This window comes from Bos mutus, chromosome 28, assembly GCF_027580195.1.
Source record: "Bos mutus isolate GX-2022 chromosome 28, NWIPB_WYAK_1.1, whole genome shotgun sequence".
NCBI lineage: Eukaryota > Metazoa > Chordata > Mammalia > Artiodactyla > Bovidae > Bos > Bos mutus.
Window position 1 is genome coordinate 7925681 of NC_091644.1, and position 17644 is coordinate 7943324.

A 17644-nucleotide genomic window follows, 5' to 3' on the forward strand; every position below is an offset into this window, starting at 1 on the left:
ACAGCAGGTAAATGTTCCTGAAGATAAGCCTTATTTAGTATTAATGCTGGCAGAACACTTGCTAGTTTACATGCTCTTCAAGGTTTAATTCAGCTCAACGTGACACCCAGTTCTCTGAGTGTTTGAGGGTGCCCAGTGGCAAAGAGGTTGATGGGCAGGGTGTTCAGGGTCCGGCCCCCCAGATGGCTTTTGGGGAAACATTGAGATGTGTTAGCCATCCCTCTCCAGCACACCCTAAGCCATCCCCTGCTCAGAATGGAGTTGCAAACAGTCCTGGCAGGTATGAAAATGATGAAGTTAGCTAGTGGCCAGCAGGAGGGCACATGCCTCGTCTGCAGGGGCAGCCCCACACATCCCGCCACCCAGTGGCGCCCGACCTTCCGTTTGAAAAGGAGTCAGAGATGCCACTGTCCCACCCCGCCTCCCAAATCTCCCAGGCTTTAAAGGCTGCTACCCAATCCAAGTGACTTTAGAGCAAAAGCCCCCTGCAGCCTTTGGGGCCCCTCTGCCCATGGGCTGCACTAGGTGACCCTGGGTCTGGAGCTGAGAGTGAGGGTGTGCAAGGAACGGTGTGTGCTGGTTCCTCCAAGAAGGCCAGGAGACAGCCAGAAAGCCCCTGGCAGGCTTGTTGGGTGCCCTAGATCTGACCCCAACTCTGTTATCTGCTGGACTCACCATTTGCCTTTCACAAGTCCCCAGGATCCCGCTCCCTCTGCAAGAAAGCAGGACATGATGAGGCTGCATCCAGAGCCCTCCTCTAAGGGCCGCATGAAGAGCCAATGCCCCGTAAACAGTAGGATAGCCCTCTGCATGCCATTCACACCAACAGAACTCCAACTAGTAGACGCCCGTTTGTGTGTGTGTGTGTGTGTGTCTGTGTGCTGAGTCGCTCAGTCACGTCCAACTCTTTGCAACCCCATGGGCTGCCAGGCACCTCTGTCCATGGAGATGCTCCAGGCAAGAATACCCATGAAGTTGTGCAAAAACCTCACAGCTCTCTGAATTTGGGCTGCTGGAAGCTTCTGGAAGCAGTAGTAGTCTTGGAGGGTTGAGACCCAAATGTCAGGTAGTGAACCTGGAGCAGACATGGTGACTTGCAGAACTGCTCATCTCAGAGCATACAGTCTGGCTCAGTCCCAGCCTCCCAAGGCACCTGAGCCAGCTCCGGTCCCACCATGGGTATCTGCTTCCCCCACTCTTCTCTAAAACTGGACAGGACGATGTGAGAGGACCACCTGTGGAGGAGCTGAGGATGGGCAGGGGTCTTGACACCTTGCATTCCCCAAAAGGAAGCCAGAGCTCTGATGGGATTACAGGTACAAGAGCTGGGCAGCCCCCGTGGTTGTGAGCATGCCCTCCTCACTCTGAGGGCCCGAGGTGACCCTCTGCAGCAATGCCTAGAAAAGGTCCTTAACATGTGCAAGGGTCCAGAAGCAGCTTTTACCCCAGAAACGGTTATCACCTCACAGCACTGGCCACTGGAGAGTGACCTCCCCAGCCCTCGGGAGAAAGTAGACAGCTCTGGGCTTTCTAGAGAAACTGCCCCTGCACTGGGATATTTTTAGCTCCACCACCCCATACATCCATTCCAGGGGTGTTAACATCACCAGTGAAATTAACCATCCACCTTGGCCAGGCAAAGGTGGCTCCAGCCGGGGGTGTGGGGCGGGGGAACGGAAAGTGTCTCACTAAAACTCTGGACTCAGGTTTCCCTGCAAGTTGGTCCGACCATAATCTCTTGTCAAAAGTAGTAACAGGTTTTCTTCACCCTGTGGCAAATCATCTCAATGAAAAATACACCATCATTTAAAAGAAAATAAAAGGAAAAATCAACACATGCACGTATTCTGCTGACAAAGCAATATTTGTTGGTTTTAGGCATCATTTTACCTATCGCTTGGCTATATATTATTTGAGAACTTTTTTCCCTGTAACTACATTTTTACAGTTTTAAAGTTTTTTCCCATGAATATATACACATTTTTACATTAATTATATAAACTCCATCTTTCTTGATTACTTAATGGAAACATGGAACCATCTGAAGTTGCTCAGCTGTGTCCAACTCTTTGCAACTCCAAGGACAGTAACCTACCAGGATCCTCTGTCCATGAGATTTTCCAGGCAAGAGCACTGGAGAGGGTTGCCATTTCCTTCTCCAGGGCATCTTCCCAACCCAGGGATCAAACCCGAGTCTCTGGAATTGCAGGCAGACGCTTTACCATCTGAGCCACCAGGGAAGCGATTGATTACTTAATACTCTTCCGTAAATATTTTCTTCTATTTTAAATGTGTTAATGTTTAAGTCTAGCCTTAGCCAATCAAACTCTAAAATTGGGCATTTGGCTGTTTCTGATGCTTTGTGTACCTGCCAATATTTGTAGAGCTGTTGGCCTCGCTAAAGCCACTTTATATCAGATAACCCTAAGTGAGGTTACCAGACAGACTGGAGTCTGAGGGACGGGCCAGGCAGGCCCAGGTGCCACCTCCTCGGCCACGTGGCTCTAGGACAGTCTCAGGTCTCGCCCTGGCTCCCGTGGAGCCTGCCAGCGTCCTCCGGCTCCCTGCTGTGTCTCTCGTCTTCACAGGAGCTCCCACCTCCCCCTCGGTTCACTCTGACCTTCTCATTCTCTCCTTCCTGCCCCAGGGAATTTCCTATTTTCTTAAAATTATGGAACATTTCAAATGTATACACAAGTTCAGAAGACAGTGTAACAAATACCCAACCCCAAAAATCTTGCTTCATATACTCCAACTCATTTCTCCATACACTGCATTACTCAGAACTAAGTCCCAGATGTCACATCATTTCATTCTTAAGTATTAGCGTGCATGCGTGCTAAGTCACTTCAGTCATATCCAACTCTTTGCAACGCTATGGACTGTCGCCTGCCAGGCTCCTCTGTCTGTGGGATTCTCCAGGCAAGAATACTGGGATGGGTTGCCACGCCCTCCTCGAGGGGATCTTCATGACCAAGGGATCAAACGCGCATCTCTTAGCATCTCTTGCGTCTTCTGCATTGGAAGGCGAGCACTTTACCACTAGTGCTACCTGGGAAGTATTAGCGTGGATCTTGCTAAATAATAAAGCTGCTTTTTTCAAATACCGTTTTCATGTCTGAAACATTAGCAGTAATTCCTGAATGACATCAAATACCCAGGAAGCATTCAGATTACCCAAGTGTCTTATAAATGTTTGCTATGGAGGGTGTGTTAGAACCAAGATCCAAAGAGCGTCTGTGCATGGCACTTAATCCCTGTGTCTCTCAGGTGTCTTATAATCATGGCTTCCACCTACTTTGATTTCAATGGCTTATTTGTTAAAGAAATTGGTCGCTTGCCCCCTGGAGTTTTCCATACCCTGGATTTTGCTGATTACTTCCTCATGGCATCATTTAACCGTTTCCGCTGTCCCTGTTATTCCTATAATCCGGTAGTTAAACCCAGAGGTAGAGATTTGTTCTGATTTAGGCTTGTTTTTGTTTGGCAAGAGCACATCATGGGTGTTGTGTGTTTATATAGGAGTCCCTCAGGGATCATTGTTTTGATCATTATTTGTCAGGGGTTTGAAAAATAATAATCTTCTAGTTCTACCCTTCCTTCTTTATTGGGGCTCCCCAGGTGGCACCAGCGGTAAAGAATCTGCCTGCCAGTGCAGGAGATGCAAGAGACAAGGGTTCAATCCCTGGGTCGGGAAGATCCCCTGGAGCAGGAAATGGCAACCCCCTCTTCTTCACTCGTCACTTGGCTCTTTGGACTACTGGGTATCGTTCACACAGGAAAGTCAGGTGAGGCACTCGGCCCTGTTCACCTTTTCAGAAGGATGAACCTGCTCTCTCCATCCTCCAAGAGGACCATGGAGGGTTGTATGAGTTATTCGGGTTTTGATTTGGGGTTTTTTTCAGTATCATTATGAGCTCATGAGTTCAAACATGCTCAGTGTTTCGATCTACCCCGGCTTCTATTTGTACTAATGTAACCTGCTCCATCTGTCGCTGTGGGAACCTCTTCAGTTGACTCCGCAGTTATTTTGATATCATCCCAGCCATCTTTCTGAGCCTGCCTGCTTTGGTGTGACCAGAGGTTTCAGACTCTTCTTACACATTTTCTGTTAAGAGAATGTGTGTCCTTTTTAATGAGCTATCTTCAGAGACAGAAATGTTGGTAAAGAGGAGAGTCATTGCTCTGATGTTGGTTATTATTTTTAGGCCTTTTAAGAAATGCTTTTCATTTTTTAAGAGAAACTATATCTTGATTTCACACTTTTGCATATTTGATTTTATAGAATTTATATTGATATCAAATAAACGTTACCAAGTTTTACTTACCATTTTGCTTTTATATTTGCAGCTCTTTTCTCTAACACTAAAAAATGACCTTGTTTTCTCATGACACTAACATACTTCCTAATTTGCTTTATCTATATCTATCTATATTTCTGAGAACAATTTAAGATTTTACTTTACAGTTGATTTTATGTTCAGGTATATCCTCCTCATGAATGTTAAAACAAACTAATGTAGTTTAAAACCATTTGAAATAATTCCCCTTAGCGAAATTATGCCCCCTACACATTAGATTCATTTTGCTCTTAATTTCTCAAGACTGCCTGTTTTAACTTTCTGGTTTAGTTTACTTCGGTCTTTAGGTAAGGTATGCGCGCGGCTGTACACGGAATCCACCAAACAAGGCAGACTCAGACACCTAGCTCCTCCTCTCATTTGCACACCTGTGCCCTCCTGTCCCCTGAGGTACCCATTTCAGTTTAGGGTTTATTCTTAAATTGTTTTCCTTTAATATAAGCAAATACATACAAATGCACATACATATTCTCTCCTGTTTGGGTAAATGGTAGCACACTTTTTTAATTTATTTATTTTAATTGGAGGCTAATTACAATATTGTAGTGGTTTTTGCCATACATTGCCATGAATCAGCCATGGATGTACATGTGTTCCCCATCCTGAACCCTGCTCCCACCTCCCTCCCCATCCCATCCCTCAGGGTCATCCCAGTGCACCAGCCCCGAGCACCCTGTCTCATGCATCAAACCTAGACTGGCAATTTGTTTCACATATGATAATATACATGTTTCAGTGCTATTCTCTCTAATTATCCCACCCTCGCCTTCTCCCACAGAGTCCAAAAGACTGTTCTATACATCTGTGTAATTTGGGGCAAGGGATTTCTCCTCTTTGACCTTGTTCTCCATCTGGAAAGAGAAGGGCATGGCTTCCTCCCAGGGTGACTGTGAGGATCAAAATACACACCCTATACAAGACAGCTAGCGATCCTAACAGTATATTCTATTAAAGCCAAAATATTCAAAGTATCACCATTTCAGCATCATCAAGATCACCAATGTCACCATCATCAATGCAATATTCAATACAGAATACTACTAAGAAGATATTTTGTGGGTTTTGGTACTAAGTCTTTGAAGTGCAGTATATATTTTACACTGACAGCATTGCTCAGTTCAGACCAGCTAGGTTTCAAGCGCTCATTAGCCACATGTGGTTGGTGGTGACTGAAGTGATGGAGGGGCTCAGGTTTGGCACACCATGGCCCAAATCCACCTGCCCCTGTTTTTGCACAGCCCTGTGAGCTAAGAGTGAGCTTCCCAGGCGGTGCCAGTGGTAAAGAACCACCATGACAAAGGAGCCTGGTGGGCTACAAGTCACAGGCTCTAGTAGCAGTAGTGAGCTGAGAGTGGATTTTATGTATCTAAAGAGGAGAGAGAACCAAAACCAGAATATTCTGTGATATGTGAAAATGACATGAAATTCAAATCTCCATGTCCATAAATAATGCTTGATTGGAATGCAACCCCACCTCTTCATCTACAAAGTGTCTCTAACTGGTCTTCATGGCTGAGTAGAGCACTAACGCGGAGAAGGCAATGGCACCCCGCTCCAGTACTCTTGCCTGGAAAATCCCATGGACAGAGGGGCCTCGTGGGCTGCAGTCCATGGGGTCGCTAGGAGTCAGACACGACTGAACGACTTTGCTTTCACTTTTCACTTTCATGCATTGGAGAAGGAAATGGCAACCCACTCCAGGGTTCTTGCCTGGAGAATCCCAGGGATGGGGGAGCCTGGTGGGCTGCCGTCTCTGGGGTCGCACAGAGTCGGACACTACTGAAGCGACTTAGCAGCAGCAGCAGAGAGCTAACAAAGGCGGTCTGATCCACAGGCTAAACACATATACTCTCTAGCCTTTTACAGAAAAAGTTTGTCAGAATGTGCTCCAGAAGCACAGCTGGAGCACAGCTCCTGACCCCTCACACTCCTCCTGACCCATTTCCAGGTCCCTCCTAGTGGCCAACCTCTCAGCTGGTCACCGTGATTTTGTTAGTGTTTGGTCATATTTTAATAAAGTGGATTTACTTCATTTCTCAGGACAGGTTCTGTTTTTTTCTTTTAAATCTTTTATTGCAAAGTCCTAAGCCAAGAGTCCCAAAGCAAAGTCCTCAAAGAGAGCTCCCAGACCATGTATCCCTCAGCTGACTTTGACAGCCACCAATCTGGCCCCCGGTTTGTCAGACAGGGGGAGCATCTCTAAGGAAGGGTCTTCAGTGACCTGGGCCAGCGGCCTGTTTTCCAGCCACGAGTTGCAAACAGGGCCCCCAATTAAATCCAGCCCTTCTGAGCTGGGCACCATTATCATGCCCCATCCCTTCACAAAGCCACTAACTCTGAGTTCCTGGTAAGGAGATCCATCTGATGAAAGGGTCTGAAGGTGAGAAGTGTCCTGCTGCCATGACACCCCATTCTGCCATCAGCCCTGAGGACACCCTTTCACTGTGCTGACACTCAGGTACAGAATCCCACAGTTAACAAAACAAATCAGTAGCCAAGGAGATGCCCTGGCCAGACTTTACTCTCTCCCCCAGAGGGAGGCAAGCAGAACAGGTGGATGGAAGGAAGCCGTGTTCCCTGTGCTTAGGCTTAAAGAGTGATTCGCTAGAGCGGCTAGGATGGCTGCAAGGGACCTACTGTCTAGACAGGTCAGAGGACAAACCCTCTTCTGCGTCCTCAGAGCCAAGCTTAGTCATGTGGCATCCAGGACCTCTGCAAGCCTCAGTTTTCTCATCTGGAAAGAGGGCACGTGAACAGTCATTACATACAGGGAGAAAAGATGCCAGACAGTGCCTGCCACACAATGGGTGCTCAGCAAGTAGAGGTTCCCCCGTCTTATCTTTCCCCAACCCTCCAGCAGGGAGCAATTTGCAGTGAAGGAACAAAATGGTGCTGGGCCCCAAGACAGAGTACAGTGGGAGGCTCATTTGCATAAGGGCTCAGAATGGTGCAGGCCACGGAGTAAAGGTTTTCTGTGTGCACCAACAGTACTATTGTGTTGTTATACGTATGATTATTAAGCTTTGCGAAAGCACCAACTTCCTGGAGACATTTATGGAAACAACTCATAAAGAAGACTGAGCACTGGTAAAGAGAGCTCAGACAAGCTGTTCAGCACAACCACATCTCGAGAGCGGAGGATCAGGGGAGCTGCCTCACATTATGTGCAGAGATGTGAACTTCAAACACCCAGAAGTGGAAACTGGCCTGAAGGACCCATTCCACATTGCCCTCCTTTACCAGCTTCTCAATGTTTCTAATTAGTACAGATGAAGAACAGAGCAGATCTGTCCCCAGATTAAGTTAGCAGCATCACGCACGTCCAGACGGGAGTGAGGCCATTTCCACCCATGCTGTCAGGCAACCAGGCAGCTCCCACGATGCTCCAGAGGTTCTGTGGAGAGTCGGAGCCAGTGAAGTCACCGCAAGGAGTGGACACCATAGCACGCCGCCTGAGGACAGCTTTATTTATGCTCTTGCAGAATGTACAAGCAGGTCTTGTTTTTCTGGATGATCAGGGAGCCGGCTCACATAGCGTTCGTGATTCTACATTTAGAATTGTGTCTTCATTCACATTCTTTCCACGCAGCTCACAGCTCCTGGACTGGGAGAGAGTGGCCACTTTGCCTGGGCCCGTCCCCTGAAAAGATGCCAGCTCCGGCTCACGCAGACCCCGCGCTCTTGGTGGAGCTTGGGCTGAGTCGTCTGGCTGTGTTTTGTGCTTGAGGTGGTCCACACCGCTGCCCCACCAGGAGTGAGCCAGACATGGGGTCTCTGGGACAAGACAGCTGGAGGCACATTTTGGGGGAAATCAGATTCTACCGTGGTCAGCTATGGTCAGCCTAGCTGGATTGGGTCCCAGGCCAAACTCCGAGAGCTCCTGCTCCCAGGACAGGCTTTTGCCACGTGAACTGCGTTTTATTGTTCTCTCTCGACCCCTCCTGCTGACGTCATTGACAGAGCTGCCAGCCACTGCCCTGCCCCCAAATGTTCCCTGAACCATCCTTACGGTTCTCTTTTCCCAATCAGCCACTCCAAGCAAACACCATCAGCACCTGCCACACAGCAAAGCTCACCACTTCTAGGATCCTAAACCAGACATGAGGTCATGTTCTCCACCTGTGAAGAATTAAAAGTAAGCTGGGGAAGAAACGTTCTGAGGAGCGGGAGGAAAGTAAGGGGCCCTGTTGAATGGTTTCAGCTCAGGTTACTCATTCCTCAAAACAAACTCCTCCTTAAAATGGGATTTAGAAATACAACTTTTCCTAAAATCCAGAACAAAATGATTTGGGGCAAAAGCAGATAGCATACAAACTGGCTGTATATTTGTTCCAATGTATAATTGTAGGGGGTGGGGGGTGGATTTAAAAAACTAGAGCATCAAATCCAGGATTTCTCAGGTATTGCTGTTGACTCCAAAGCTCTGTTTTTTAAAAAATAAGTCAATCTGAATGCTCTTTACCGAAAGATAAGTAAACGATGGTACAGATGGTTGAAGATGTGGCAAAAATCAGGGAAAAAAATAACAAGTGAATGCCTACCATTTGAGAAGCTTTGTAATATAGAAGCATGTCTGTATGAGCTTATCTGATCTTCAACCCCACAGAGCGCAGGCAATCTGTCCATCTTAGAGATGAGTAAATTGAGGCACAGAGAGGCTAAGTGATTTGGCGGAAATACAAGGGGCTGGGGCTCTAAATCCCATTTATTGTTTGGTTTGTTTTGTTTTGTTTAATGCTGGTTGATCTCTCAAATCGATTCTTTTTATCTGCCAGGTTGGCTAGCATTGATTTTGACACTCAGGGGAGGTAAGTGGGGTGGGTAGAATCAAGGGGTTCACTTTGGGTGTCCCTCAAACCATCTCTGAGTGCTGATCAGTGAGCAGGAGTCCCCACAGACAGGACCTCAAAAGACAAGTTTAGAGGCTCCCAGGAGGAGGAAGGGCTGGATCGTCCTTTCGTTGGAGGTCTTGACCACTCCATCTGCAGGGCCACGAGGAGCTGTTCTTTGTGACTCGTTTGAACTGAAGTGCATAGACCCGTCTCCCTGGGATTCTGCTACTGGTAGGTTCGAGGCTGGAGGTGGTGCCAGGCCTTGAGTTAGGGCTGAGACTGAGGTCGCTGGCTGTGAGTAATCCACCGGGGCAGGCAGGGCAGTCCACAAATAGATTCAGAGGTACAGTGCAACACAGACTTCCAAAGGCTTTGGGCATCCACAAAGCAGGACACCAGTCTGAGACCAGGCACTTCGGCCTTCCCAGGCCCCAAGGAAGGGGAGTGTGAGAAAGGATCTTGAAAAAAAGAAAGAAATTCCTACATTAAAACTCTTGTGCTCTCCCAGGGTCAGCTTGGGGGAAGGTAAATAGAACACCCAGGAACTGGCATGGTGTGAGAAAAGGCAGGGGGTTGGAAAAGGTCTGGGGGGTCTGTGGGCAGTTTGGGGAACAGGTGACCCCAGGCCAAGATAGGAAGTGGCCATGGGAAGGCAGACATAAGCCCACCTCAGGGCTGTGAGAGGCCTGCCCTCCAGAGATGAGGAAGGGAGCTCTAACCTGGCACCTGGGCCTTGCCCACAACCACATCTGCCATGGCCAGGCTCACCCAGTGGGCACTTACCTTACCTCTTCTCTGATTATTTCATATCCTTCAGCAACTCTCATCCTGAAACCCCAGGCTAGCCTTCCCCCAGCCTGCAGCCAGGCATGTTATTTTGCTCCAAAAGCACAGCCCAGGACGGTTCCTTACTCGAGGAATGCAGGCTGCGGTCCTCCGAGCCGATGATGAAACGGGCTATTTCTGCCCCGGGGCATCAGCAGGCCTCTGGGCTCTGGTTCCAAGGCACACACCACAGTGTTTATAATGTTTCCCTAAACAAATGTTTTCCTTTGCATCTTGGGAGATTTTTATTCAAATCTCAGCACTAGAACAGTATTAAAAATCAATCTGAATAGAAGTTGGAATCCTGGGTTAGGATCCGGCTAAGAGGCAAGCAATTTCTCACTCCCCAAGTTATCTATTACCCGTGGCCGATCTGGATGTAAAAATAGCTGCTGAGGCTGTTTGTTTAATCTGACTGTTACATGACACCACGCGGGTGTTGCAGTGGGGACTGTTTGCCTCTTCCCCACCAAGAACACCATTTGGTTTCCCCCGGCTGGGTCTCTATTTAGGTACGCTTCCCCAACTTCCAGTGTCTGGCCAGCTTCTGGTCACTGATTTTCCTCAGGTGGGCAGGTTTGTGAACATTAAGAGATCTGGGTCTTGCATCCATTCCCCTCTATCTCTGGGCAGTCTGGCTGACAAGGGAAGAAATTTTGGCTGCTGGGCAAAGCCAGGCTGCTGGAAGAGTCAGGGTCCTGTCCGGTTCCTGGGAGGCCCGGAGAACAAGCAGCACGACTTGCGGAGAGCAGAAGGTAGGGTCAGATGCCGGTCTGGTTCCCTCGCAGAGGCTGGGAGGCACGAGCTCCCACGGGCCGCAGGGGTGTGCGCTCTGGGCCGGCGGGGCTGGGAGGCTGCCCGCCCTGTGTCAGGGAGCTGTGCAGGGCGCTGTGAGTGGCCAGGGCCATGTCGGGGCTGAGTTTCTCCGTGTGCTGCGTGTGCTGTGGCGACGGACTGCCGTCTGGACCGTGAGGAAACAGAGGATATGGTATAGACGGGTGTGACTTGGTCCTTCTGTGCATCTGTCAGGACACGCTGCTCCCACATGGCTGAGTGGGCACAAGTCTTGGGTGTGTCCAGGGCGCTATGTTGTCAAACGGGTGCGACCTTACAGGTTCTAGGGTGGGAGCCTGGCTCTCTTGTGTCCCCCACTGCTGGGTCAGGCGGGAGCCTACTAGTAATAAAGAGGACACTTGGTCCTCAGGACCTCATGGCCCGTGGACTCCGAGCGCACGTGTGGCTTCAGCAGGGGAAGACCCCCAGGCTGCATGTTCTTCCACACCCAGGGGTCCCCAACCAGACAGGTGGGCTGGCCTGAATCTACCATCGTATCTTTTCTCCCTCATGGAGAATTGATCCTTAAGAAGAACAAAATTGAATACGTGTGTAAAGTTAAATAGACCTTAAGAAGTTATTAACCTTAAGAAATTAAGAAGGATTTTTAACACCCCCGTGGATATATTGATAATGCAGAGGGCTATGCATGGTGGATGAGGGACTATATGAGAAATCTCTGTAGTATAAATTTTGCTGAGAACCTAAAACTGCCCTAGAAAATAAAGGCCATTTTTAAAAAGACTGAATTATGAATCATTTCTTTCAACATATCTAGTCCAATTATAACAAACAATATTTGCAGTAATATTTTTTAAAACCCAAAATATAAGAGTCCTGGAGAGTAGATTAACAAATGTTTGTGTTAAACGAGGTCTAATTTTCCAGTATTTGTGCTCCCTTTACTACAGCGGTTGGTAAACCAAGGCTGTGGGCTGGGCACCTGGTTTTATAAATAAAGTTTTATTGGCACGCAGCCATACTCGTTCATTTACATAATGTCTTTGGCTGATGCCCACAACTGCCCCAGGCTGTGTGGCCAGAAAAAACTAAGCCTTTACTACGCAGCCCTTTACAGAAAATGCTTGCTGACCCCCGTTGTACCACTCCTTAAGACGGATTGTTTTCGTTCACACACAAACAGCAGTAAGCATTCCAGCTTGTCCAGCCTGTGAGCTGGACCCTGCAGAAGCAATGACTCGCTCTGGAGCTCCTTGCCCCTCCACTGGGCTCGTCTTTCCAGTCTAGCTGGTGCAGGAAATGCTCAGCTTGCCCCTGGGAGAATTAGCTTTGCTGTGGAATAAGGCCTAGGTTGAGCAGGGCAGATTGTGCTTATCGGGATGGTTTATAAATAGACACGTCCGGGTGAGCCAGGTCCAGCCTGCATCTGCCCCCTGGTCTTTGAGAGGGGAACAATTGTGCCTGCTCGCTGGTGACCAGAAGCTCATTGGGGTGGGAGTGACCATAGCCTGCTGGGAGGACAGGGGCTGATGGAATGCTGGGTCCTAACAGTATAGGAACCTGGATCCCCTGGGAGCCCAGGAGACAAAGGTGTGCAGATGAGGCGAGGGAAGGCCCGGTGGTCCTGAGGCCCCTGAGGAAGAGTATGTCCACCCTGATGTCTTTTCCCTGGGACTCCAGCAAGTGATTTGGTGTTTTTGCCTTTTGCTCCTGACCCTAAGGAAGCACAGGAGACCCTTACAGAAAGGGGAAGCCCCACGTCTGGAAATAGCCCTATTCCTCCAGCCTATGCCAGAAATCTCAGTAATTGAAACCAGCCAGCCAACAGAGCCAGGCCTGGGCCATCTTCCTCCTTGGCTTTCAGGCCTTCGCTCCATCTGCCCGGGGTTACTGGAGAGATGAAAAGGGCTTTCAGCGAAGACAGCCTTACGGAGACACAAGTGCTGACGTTTTCCCAACAGGCTACAGTGGTCTTGGTTTTATCTCTGTCTGAGAGTTTAAATCACATTTCAACAGACCCAGCCAATCTGTAGCCCTATAATGCAATCTCATGTCTCATTTCGTCAGTTGGGAAAACCCAAAACACCTCTTAGTTTCTGCTTGATCCCAGGGGTTGCAGAATGAGCTGGGGGTATGGGGAAGGAGAGGACAAGACTCATTATAAATGCACAGGTCGAGGCCCGAAAATGGAATGTGTGGAGCACTGCTGAGCTGTGTCACCTCCAATGTAGGTCATCCCCATCATTCTGGAACATTTCCTGGAGGGGGCTGCGCGAGTGAGTACTACGTGGCAGCAATGTCAAGGCTGAGATGGAGTGGGTTCTTGGCTGCCCTCGGTTCCCAGGGCTGAAGAAGGCTTGGTGCGAAGCGCATTCCCTTCTGAGGTGCGGCTGTCAGAGTGTCTACAAATGTGATTCCAAGAGGAGCCAATGGAGCCAACGAACAAATGGCTTTCTCCCCAGGACTTGCCAGACCACTCTTCTCATCGAAGGAGAAAGCAACCCTTCTGGACCACAGCCCATCAAAGCAGGGAGAGAACCTTCCGCGTAGCCTCCATTCTCAGCTCGGCTCTGAACTGCAGCCCAGAGAAGACACTGCACAGTGAGGGGCCTCTGAACCCATGGAGGTGCCCACGCCTGGCATCAGTAGGAACCCTTGGTTCCTTTGGGTCTCTGCACCTGGACACTGTTCCCTGGCCTCAGTGAGTCCCTTCTGTCCCTGAGTGGCCCCTTCCCAGGTGGGCTTCAGCTGCTGAGGACTTCAAGGCTGAGCTAAAAGAAGGGTTTCATCTTAGCCACGTCCCATCTTAAAGCCTTTACCTGAAGCTTGATGAGGGAAGAGCGGAGGGGAACCTGAGATTCGCTTGGGCAACCAGTGCTTTCTCTACTCTCTGCCCAGTCTGGAGGTCAGTTTCATGTCTCTGAGCCCTGCCTGCAATGGCCAGGTCGTGTTAGAGCTGCCGCCGGGCTTGCCCTGGCCTGGGGCGGCCTGGGCACATGCAGCACCACCAGCAATTAAGGGGCAGGAACTCAGACCCACTTGCTAAACCCACGGGCTCAGACCTGCTCCTTGCCCGCAGTGTCCCACCAAGTTCACCATAGGAATCTAGCTTCGTTACTCTGTATGCAAAATGCTTACACAGATCGCCTGGTTTTTTGTTTTGGTTTTCTGACTCATCTAGCATGCAAGATTTCCTCAGACTGGTTCCAGTGATAGCTTAGGAGACGCAGGCATAGTTTTCAGGGAAAACAACCGCCATACAAACACTGACGCTCTTAACGTTCAGCCAATAAGCATTCAGATGAGGGAACTGAGCGGTTTGCTCAGTCAGAGGAGCCAGTCAGAGGGCAAAGGTGCGAGCTGGTTCCAAGGACAGGCAAGCGTTGGGGGCTCTGGGCACTCGCTGGCTTGCTTCTCTCTCTTTCATGTCGGGGAAAGGCATTGTCCTCGTGACCTCGTGCCCCTAGCCCTGGCTTGGCGTAGATTGTACGGCGAGGAGGGTGATGAGACTGACAGTTAACCAGGTGTCAGCCGCCTCACAGACACGGATTCGCTGGGAGGCGGGTATTACGTTAGGCTCCTTTTGCAGATGAGGAAACTGAAGCAGAAAGAGGTTTTGTAATTTCCCTAGGGCCACTCACAAGCAGTACAGCCAAGAACCATGCCCCGGGAGGTCTGGCCTCAGTCCACGCCCTTCTCACTGTGTTATAGCGCCCCCGTCTGGAGGTTAGAAATGTGGCAAGCGGCATTCAGCGAGCACCTACTAGAGTCTTTCCGACAAGGCAATGGCATCCCACTCCAGTACTCTTGCCTGGAAAATCCGGTGGATGGAGGAGCCTGGAAGGCTGCAGTCCATGGGGTCGCTGAGGGTCTGACACGACTGAGCGACTTCACTTTCACTTTTCACTTTCATGCATTGGAGAAGGAAATGGCAACCCACTCCAGTGTTCTTGCCTGGAGAATCCCAGGGAAGGGGGAGCCTGGTTGGCTGCCGTCTATGGGGTCACACAGAGTCGGACACGACTGAAGTGACTTAGCAGCAACTAGAGTCTTTACATGCTGGAGCTCACCCTGAAAGCCTGTTGGCGGGTGTTAGCACCACAATGATAGATATGGAATTCCTTCTAAGGGAGGTCTCTTTCAAAAAGCCCAAGGTCTCTAGTGGTGTAAACTTCCATTTACTGAATCGTCTCTCTGTGTAGGTCTCTTCTGGGTCCTTGACACTTTTCATCTCTACCCTTCACCATCACCCACAGAGGTGAGAACAGCTGCAGAGAATGAAGGGAGGCTCAGAGAGGTGGAGGGAACTTGCCCAGGTTGCACAGCGCTGGGAAACGGGACATAGTCTGGCTCTAATCTTTCCACTCCCCTGCTGGGTGCTGAGGCTGAAGCCAGCTGGGTGCCTGCACACAGACTGGCAGCAAAGCTTCCTTCCCAACTGCCTTCAAGCAAGCACTGCCTGGAGAGACCACCCTCTTCCCACATCCTGAACCCTGCAGATGGCACTGGTCTCTGCCTGTTCTCCCCCAACAGGCAACTGTCCCTTGGAGAGGAAAGCATTTCTGATTCATCTCTGTACCCTGCATATGCACAGCCTGCCCAGAGCCAGGTCTAGAGCCAGGCAGACACAGCCCAGACGGGTCATTGACCCGCATGCACCCCAAGTGGCCCAAGAGCATAGGACTCACCAGCACAACCTCCCAGAAAGAGGTCCAACCTCCAGTCGCTCGAGGCCTAGGGCAGCAGAATTCCAAGTGTGGTCCCAAGTGTCCCTGGATGCTCTAGCCCTGCCCCAACATCCTGAGAGAGCATCTCTGGGGTGGGCCCAGAACTCTGTTTAACAAGCCCTCCAGGGCATTCTGAGAAGCAAGGGCCACTGTCTTATGAAAGAGGAGAAGAGATTCCTTGTTTATCTCAGCAAGGAGAATTCCAAGAAACTGACTTTTTCCACTTCAACTCAAGTCATTGTTTTAAATAATCCTGTCTGTCTAAAGAGCACTATTCAATTTTTTTAGAAGGATTGCCTGGATGGTAAATTCTTTATCTCACCACTCTAAGCACTTCATAAGGAATTCTGTGAAAAACAGATGCTTGTCAGTTCTGTGACTGTGTCCCCAAAGCAGAGAAGTTCCCTTTCCTTCCCTGGAAGAGCTGGTCTCACAGCTGCCACATGGGTTGGAGAAAAGACAGCTGTCACTTACCAACCAGCCATTTCCGTTCTACGTCCTAGCCTCCAGCAGGAAATGAGGAGAAGGCCAGGGACAGTGGGGCTCTGATGTGTTTGTGGGGTTGGGGAGGGGTTAGAGATTCCCAAGGGCTCTGTGGGACACCCCTCCCCCAGCCCAGATACTCATATTCCTGACACTTCAGGGGCAGGATGCTGGATGCTGGATGCTGGATGCTCCTACGGGATGGCCGTGTCCAGCAGGTGCCTTCTCTAGCTTTACTAAAGCATATGCTCTCTGGTGGGGAGAGGAGGTGCTACAAGAAAGACCTCCACCCCTTCCTACCCTGTGGGGACACCATGGCAGAGGGAGACACCCACCCCGTAACCTTTTCTACTTTGGCTGCTCAAGGAGGGCAAAACTGCTTGGCAGAGATTGGGGTCTGAATCCCAGCTCTGCCACTCCCTGGCTGTGTGATCTTGGGCAAGTTGCTCAGCCTCTCTGTTTCTTGGCTTCTACACCTCAGATTTCTTTGACACAGGTCCTATCTGACTTGGCCAGTGGTTGTGACCCCTGAGAAAGATGGTGGATGTGAACTTCATGGCAGTTAACAGGAGCTGGGTCAGCTGTGGTGGCTCTTGCAGCTCTGCTTCTCTGCCTTTGCCACCCAGCCCTGTGGCACCAATTTACAGATGGGGAAATGAAGTCTGCAGATGGTGAGGAGAGCCCTGTGCCTCTCTGCCCTCTTTGTGGTTCCAGGAGCTCTTCCTGGAGCTTCTTCTCTCTGCCCAAGCCTGGGACTCCCCTCAGGGCTGCTTTCCAGGGGTGTCCTCCCATATGGCCTGGCTCTCTTCCCAGGGGCTGGAGAGAGGATGGTTGCCTGAGGGACATCCCAATCCCAGCAAACCCACATGCCTCTTCCTCTGGGAGTCTCTGAAGCAGCCTCCTCTCTGAACAAGGCTCTCCAGAGTGGAGTTACAATTGCCCCTGTAACACCCACTTCATAGTCCATAGAGGCTTCCTCAAGGACCAGGCTGTACCTTCCCATCAGCCCCAAGGCTGAGGCTCAGATTGAGTGATTTGTCCAAAGTCTAACTGATTCCGCAGCTCTTAAGTGAACAGTCAGGTGTCCATCTACTGAAAGCCTTGCTGGGTGGCCTGCCAAAGCTGGACTCCCAGGTGGAAAGGGATGCCCAGGACAGAAGACGGGATAGAGTGACTTTGGGTCTTAAGATGAGCTCCAGGGAGCCCTGCGGGTGACAGCCAGGAGTGGGGGACTACAGGGTGCCCAGGAGTGGGGTGGGGTGGTGCCGAGCACAGTTTCTCGGCCTGAAGCAGAATCTCCTGGAGATGCCTCTTTAAATGTAGGATGCAGAGACCCTATCCCTCTCTAGCAGCCCCAGGTTCAAGCTCTGCACCACCAAGTATTAAATGTCTCTGGATTCAAGGTCTTCCTCTGTAAAAAAAGAAGCGTAATTTCTACTTTGCAGACTTGCTTCCTAATTACGTAATAAACAGGAAGCAATAATATAGTATATAAAGTGCCTATCTCATGCCAGGCCCTCTGTAAATGGGGGTTTCTTTTACTCATTCGTCCACTTGCTTAACAAATGAATGGCCCTCTGTTAGACCTAGGAGCTGTGCCGAACGAGGGAGGCAGCAGTGA

The 17644-nt window shown here is 49.9% G+C and overlaps 1 protein-coding gene and 1 long non-coding RNA gene across 9 annotated transcripts in view; one reads left to right on the forward strand and one right to left on the reverse strand.

Moving 5' to 3' along the window:
* Positions 1-17644, forward strand: part of C28H10orf71 (chromosome 28 C10orf71 homolog) — a 51268-nt gene that overhangs the window by 14238 nt on the left and 19386 nt on the right. For 3 of the 8 annotated variants that reach the window (XM_070364673.1, XM_070364671.1, XM_070364675.1), the window contains exon 1: positions 10537-10773. The exons of 1 other annotated variant lie outside the window; for it this stretch is intronic. The gene's annotated coding sequence lies outside the window, so the exon portion shown is untranslated. Of the gene's footprint in view, positions 1-8390; positions 8497-10536; positions 10774-13524; positions 13719-17644 lie in introns of those variants that run through there. 4 more of the 8 variants (XM_070364672.1, XM_070364677.1, XM_070364674.1 and 1 more) reach the window with 2 other exon arrangements.
* LOC138986101 (uncharacterized) lies at positions 7810-10640 on the reverse strand. The gene is made up of 2 exons (XR_011462998.1): positions 9977-10640; positions 7810-9651 (listed from the first exon to the last, which is right to left on the reverse strand). It is a non-coding gene; the product is annotated as an uncharacterized lncRNA (long non-coding RNA).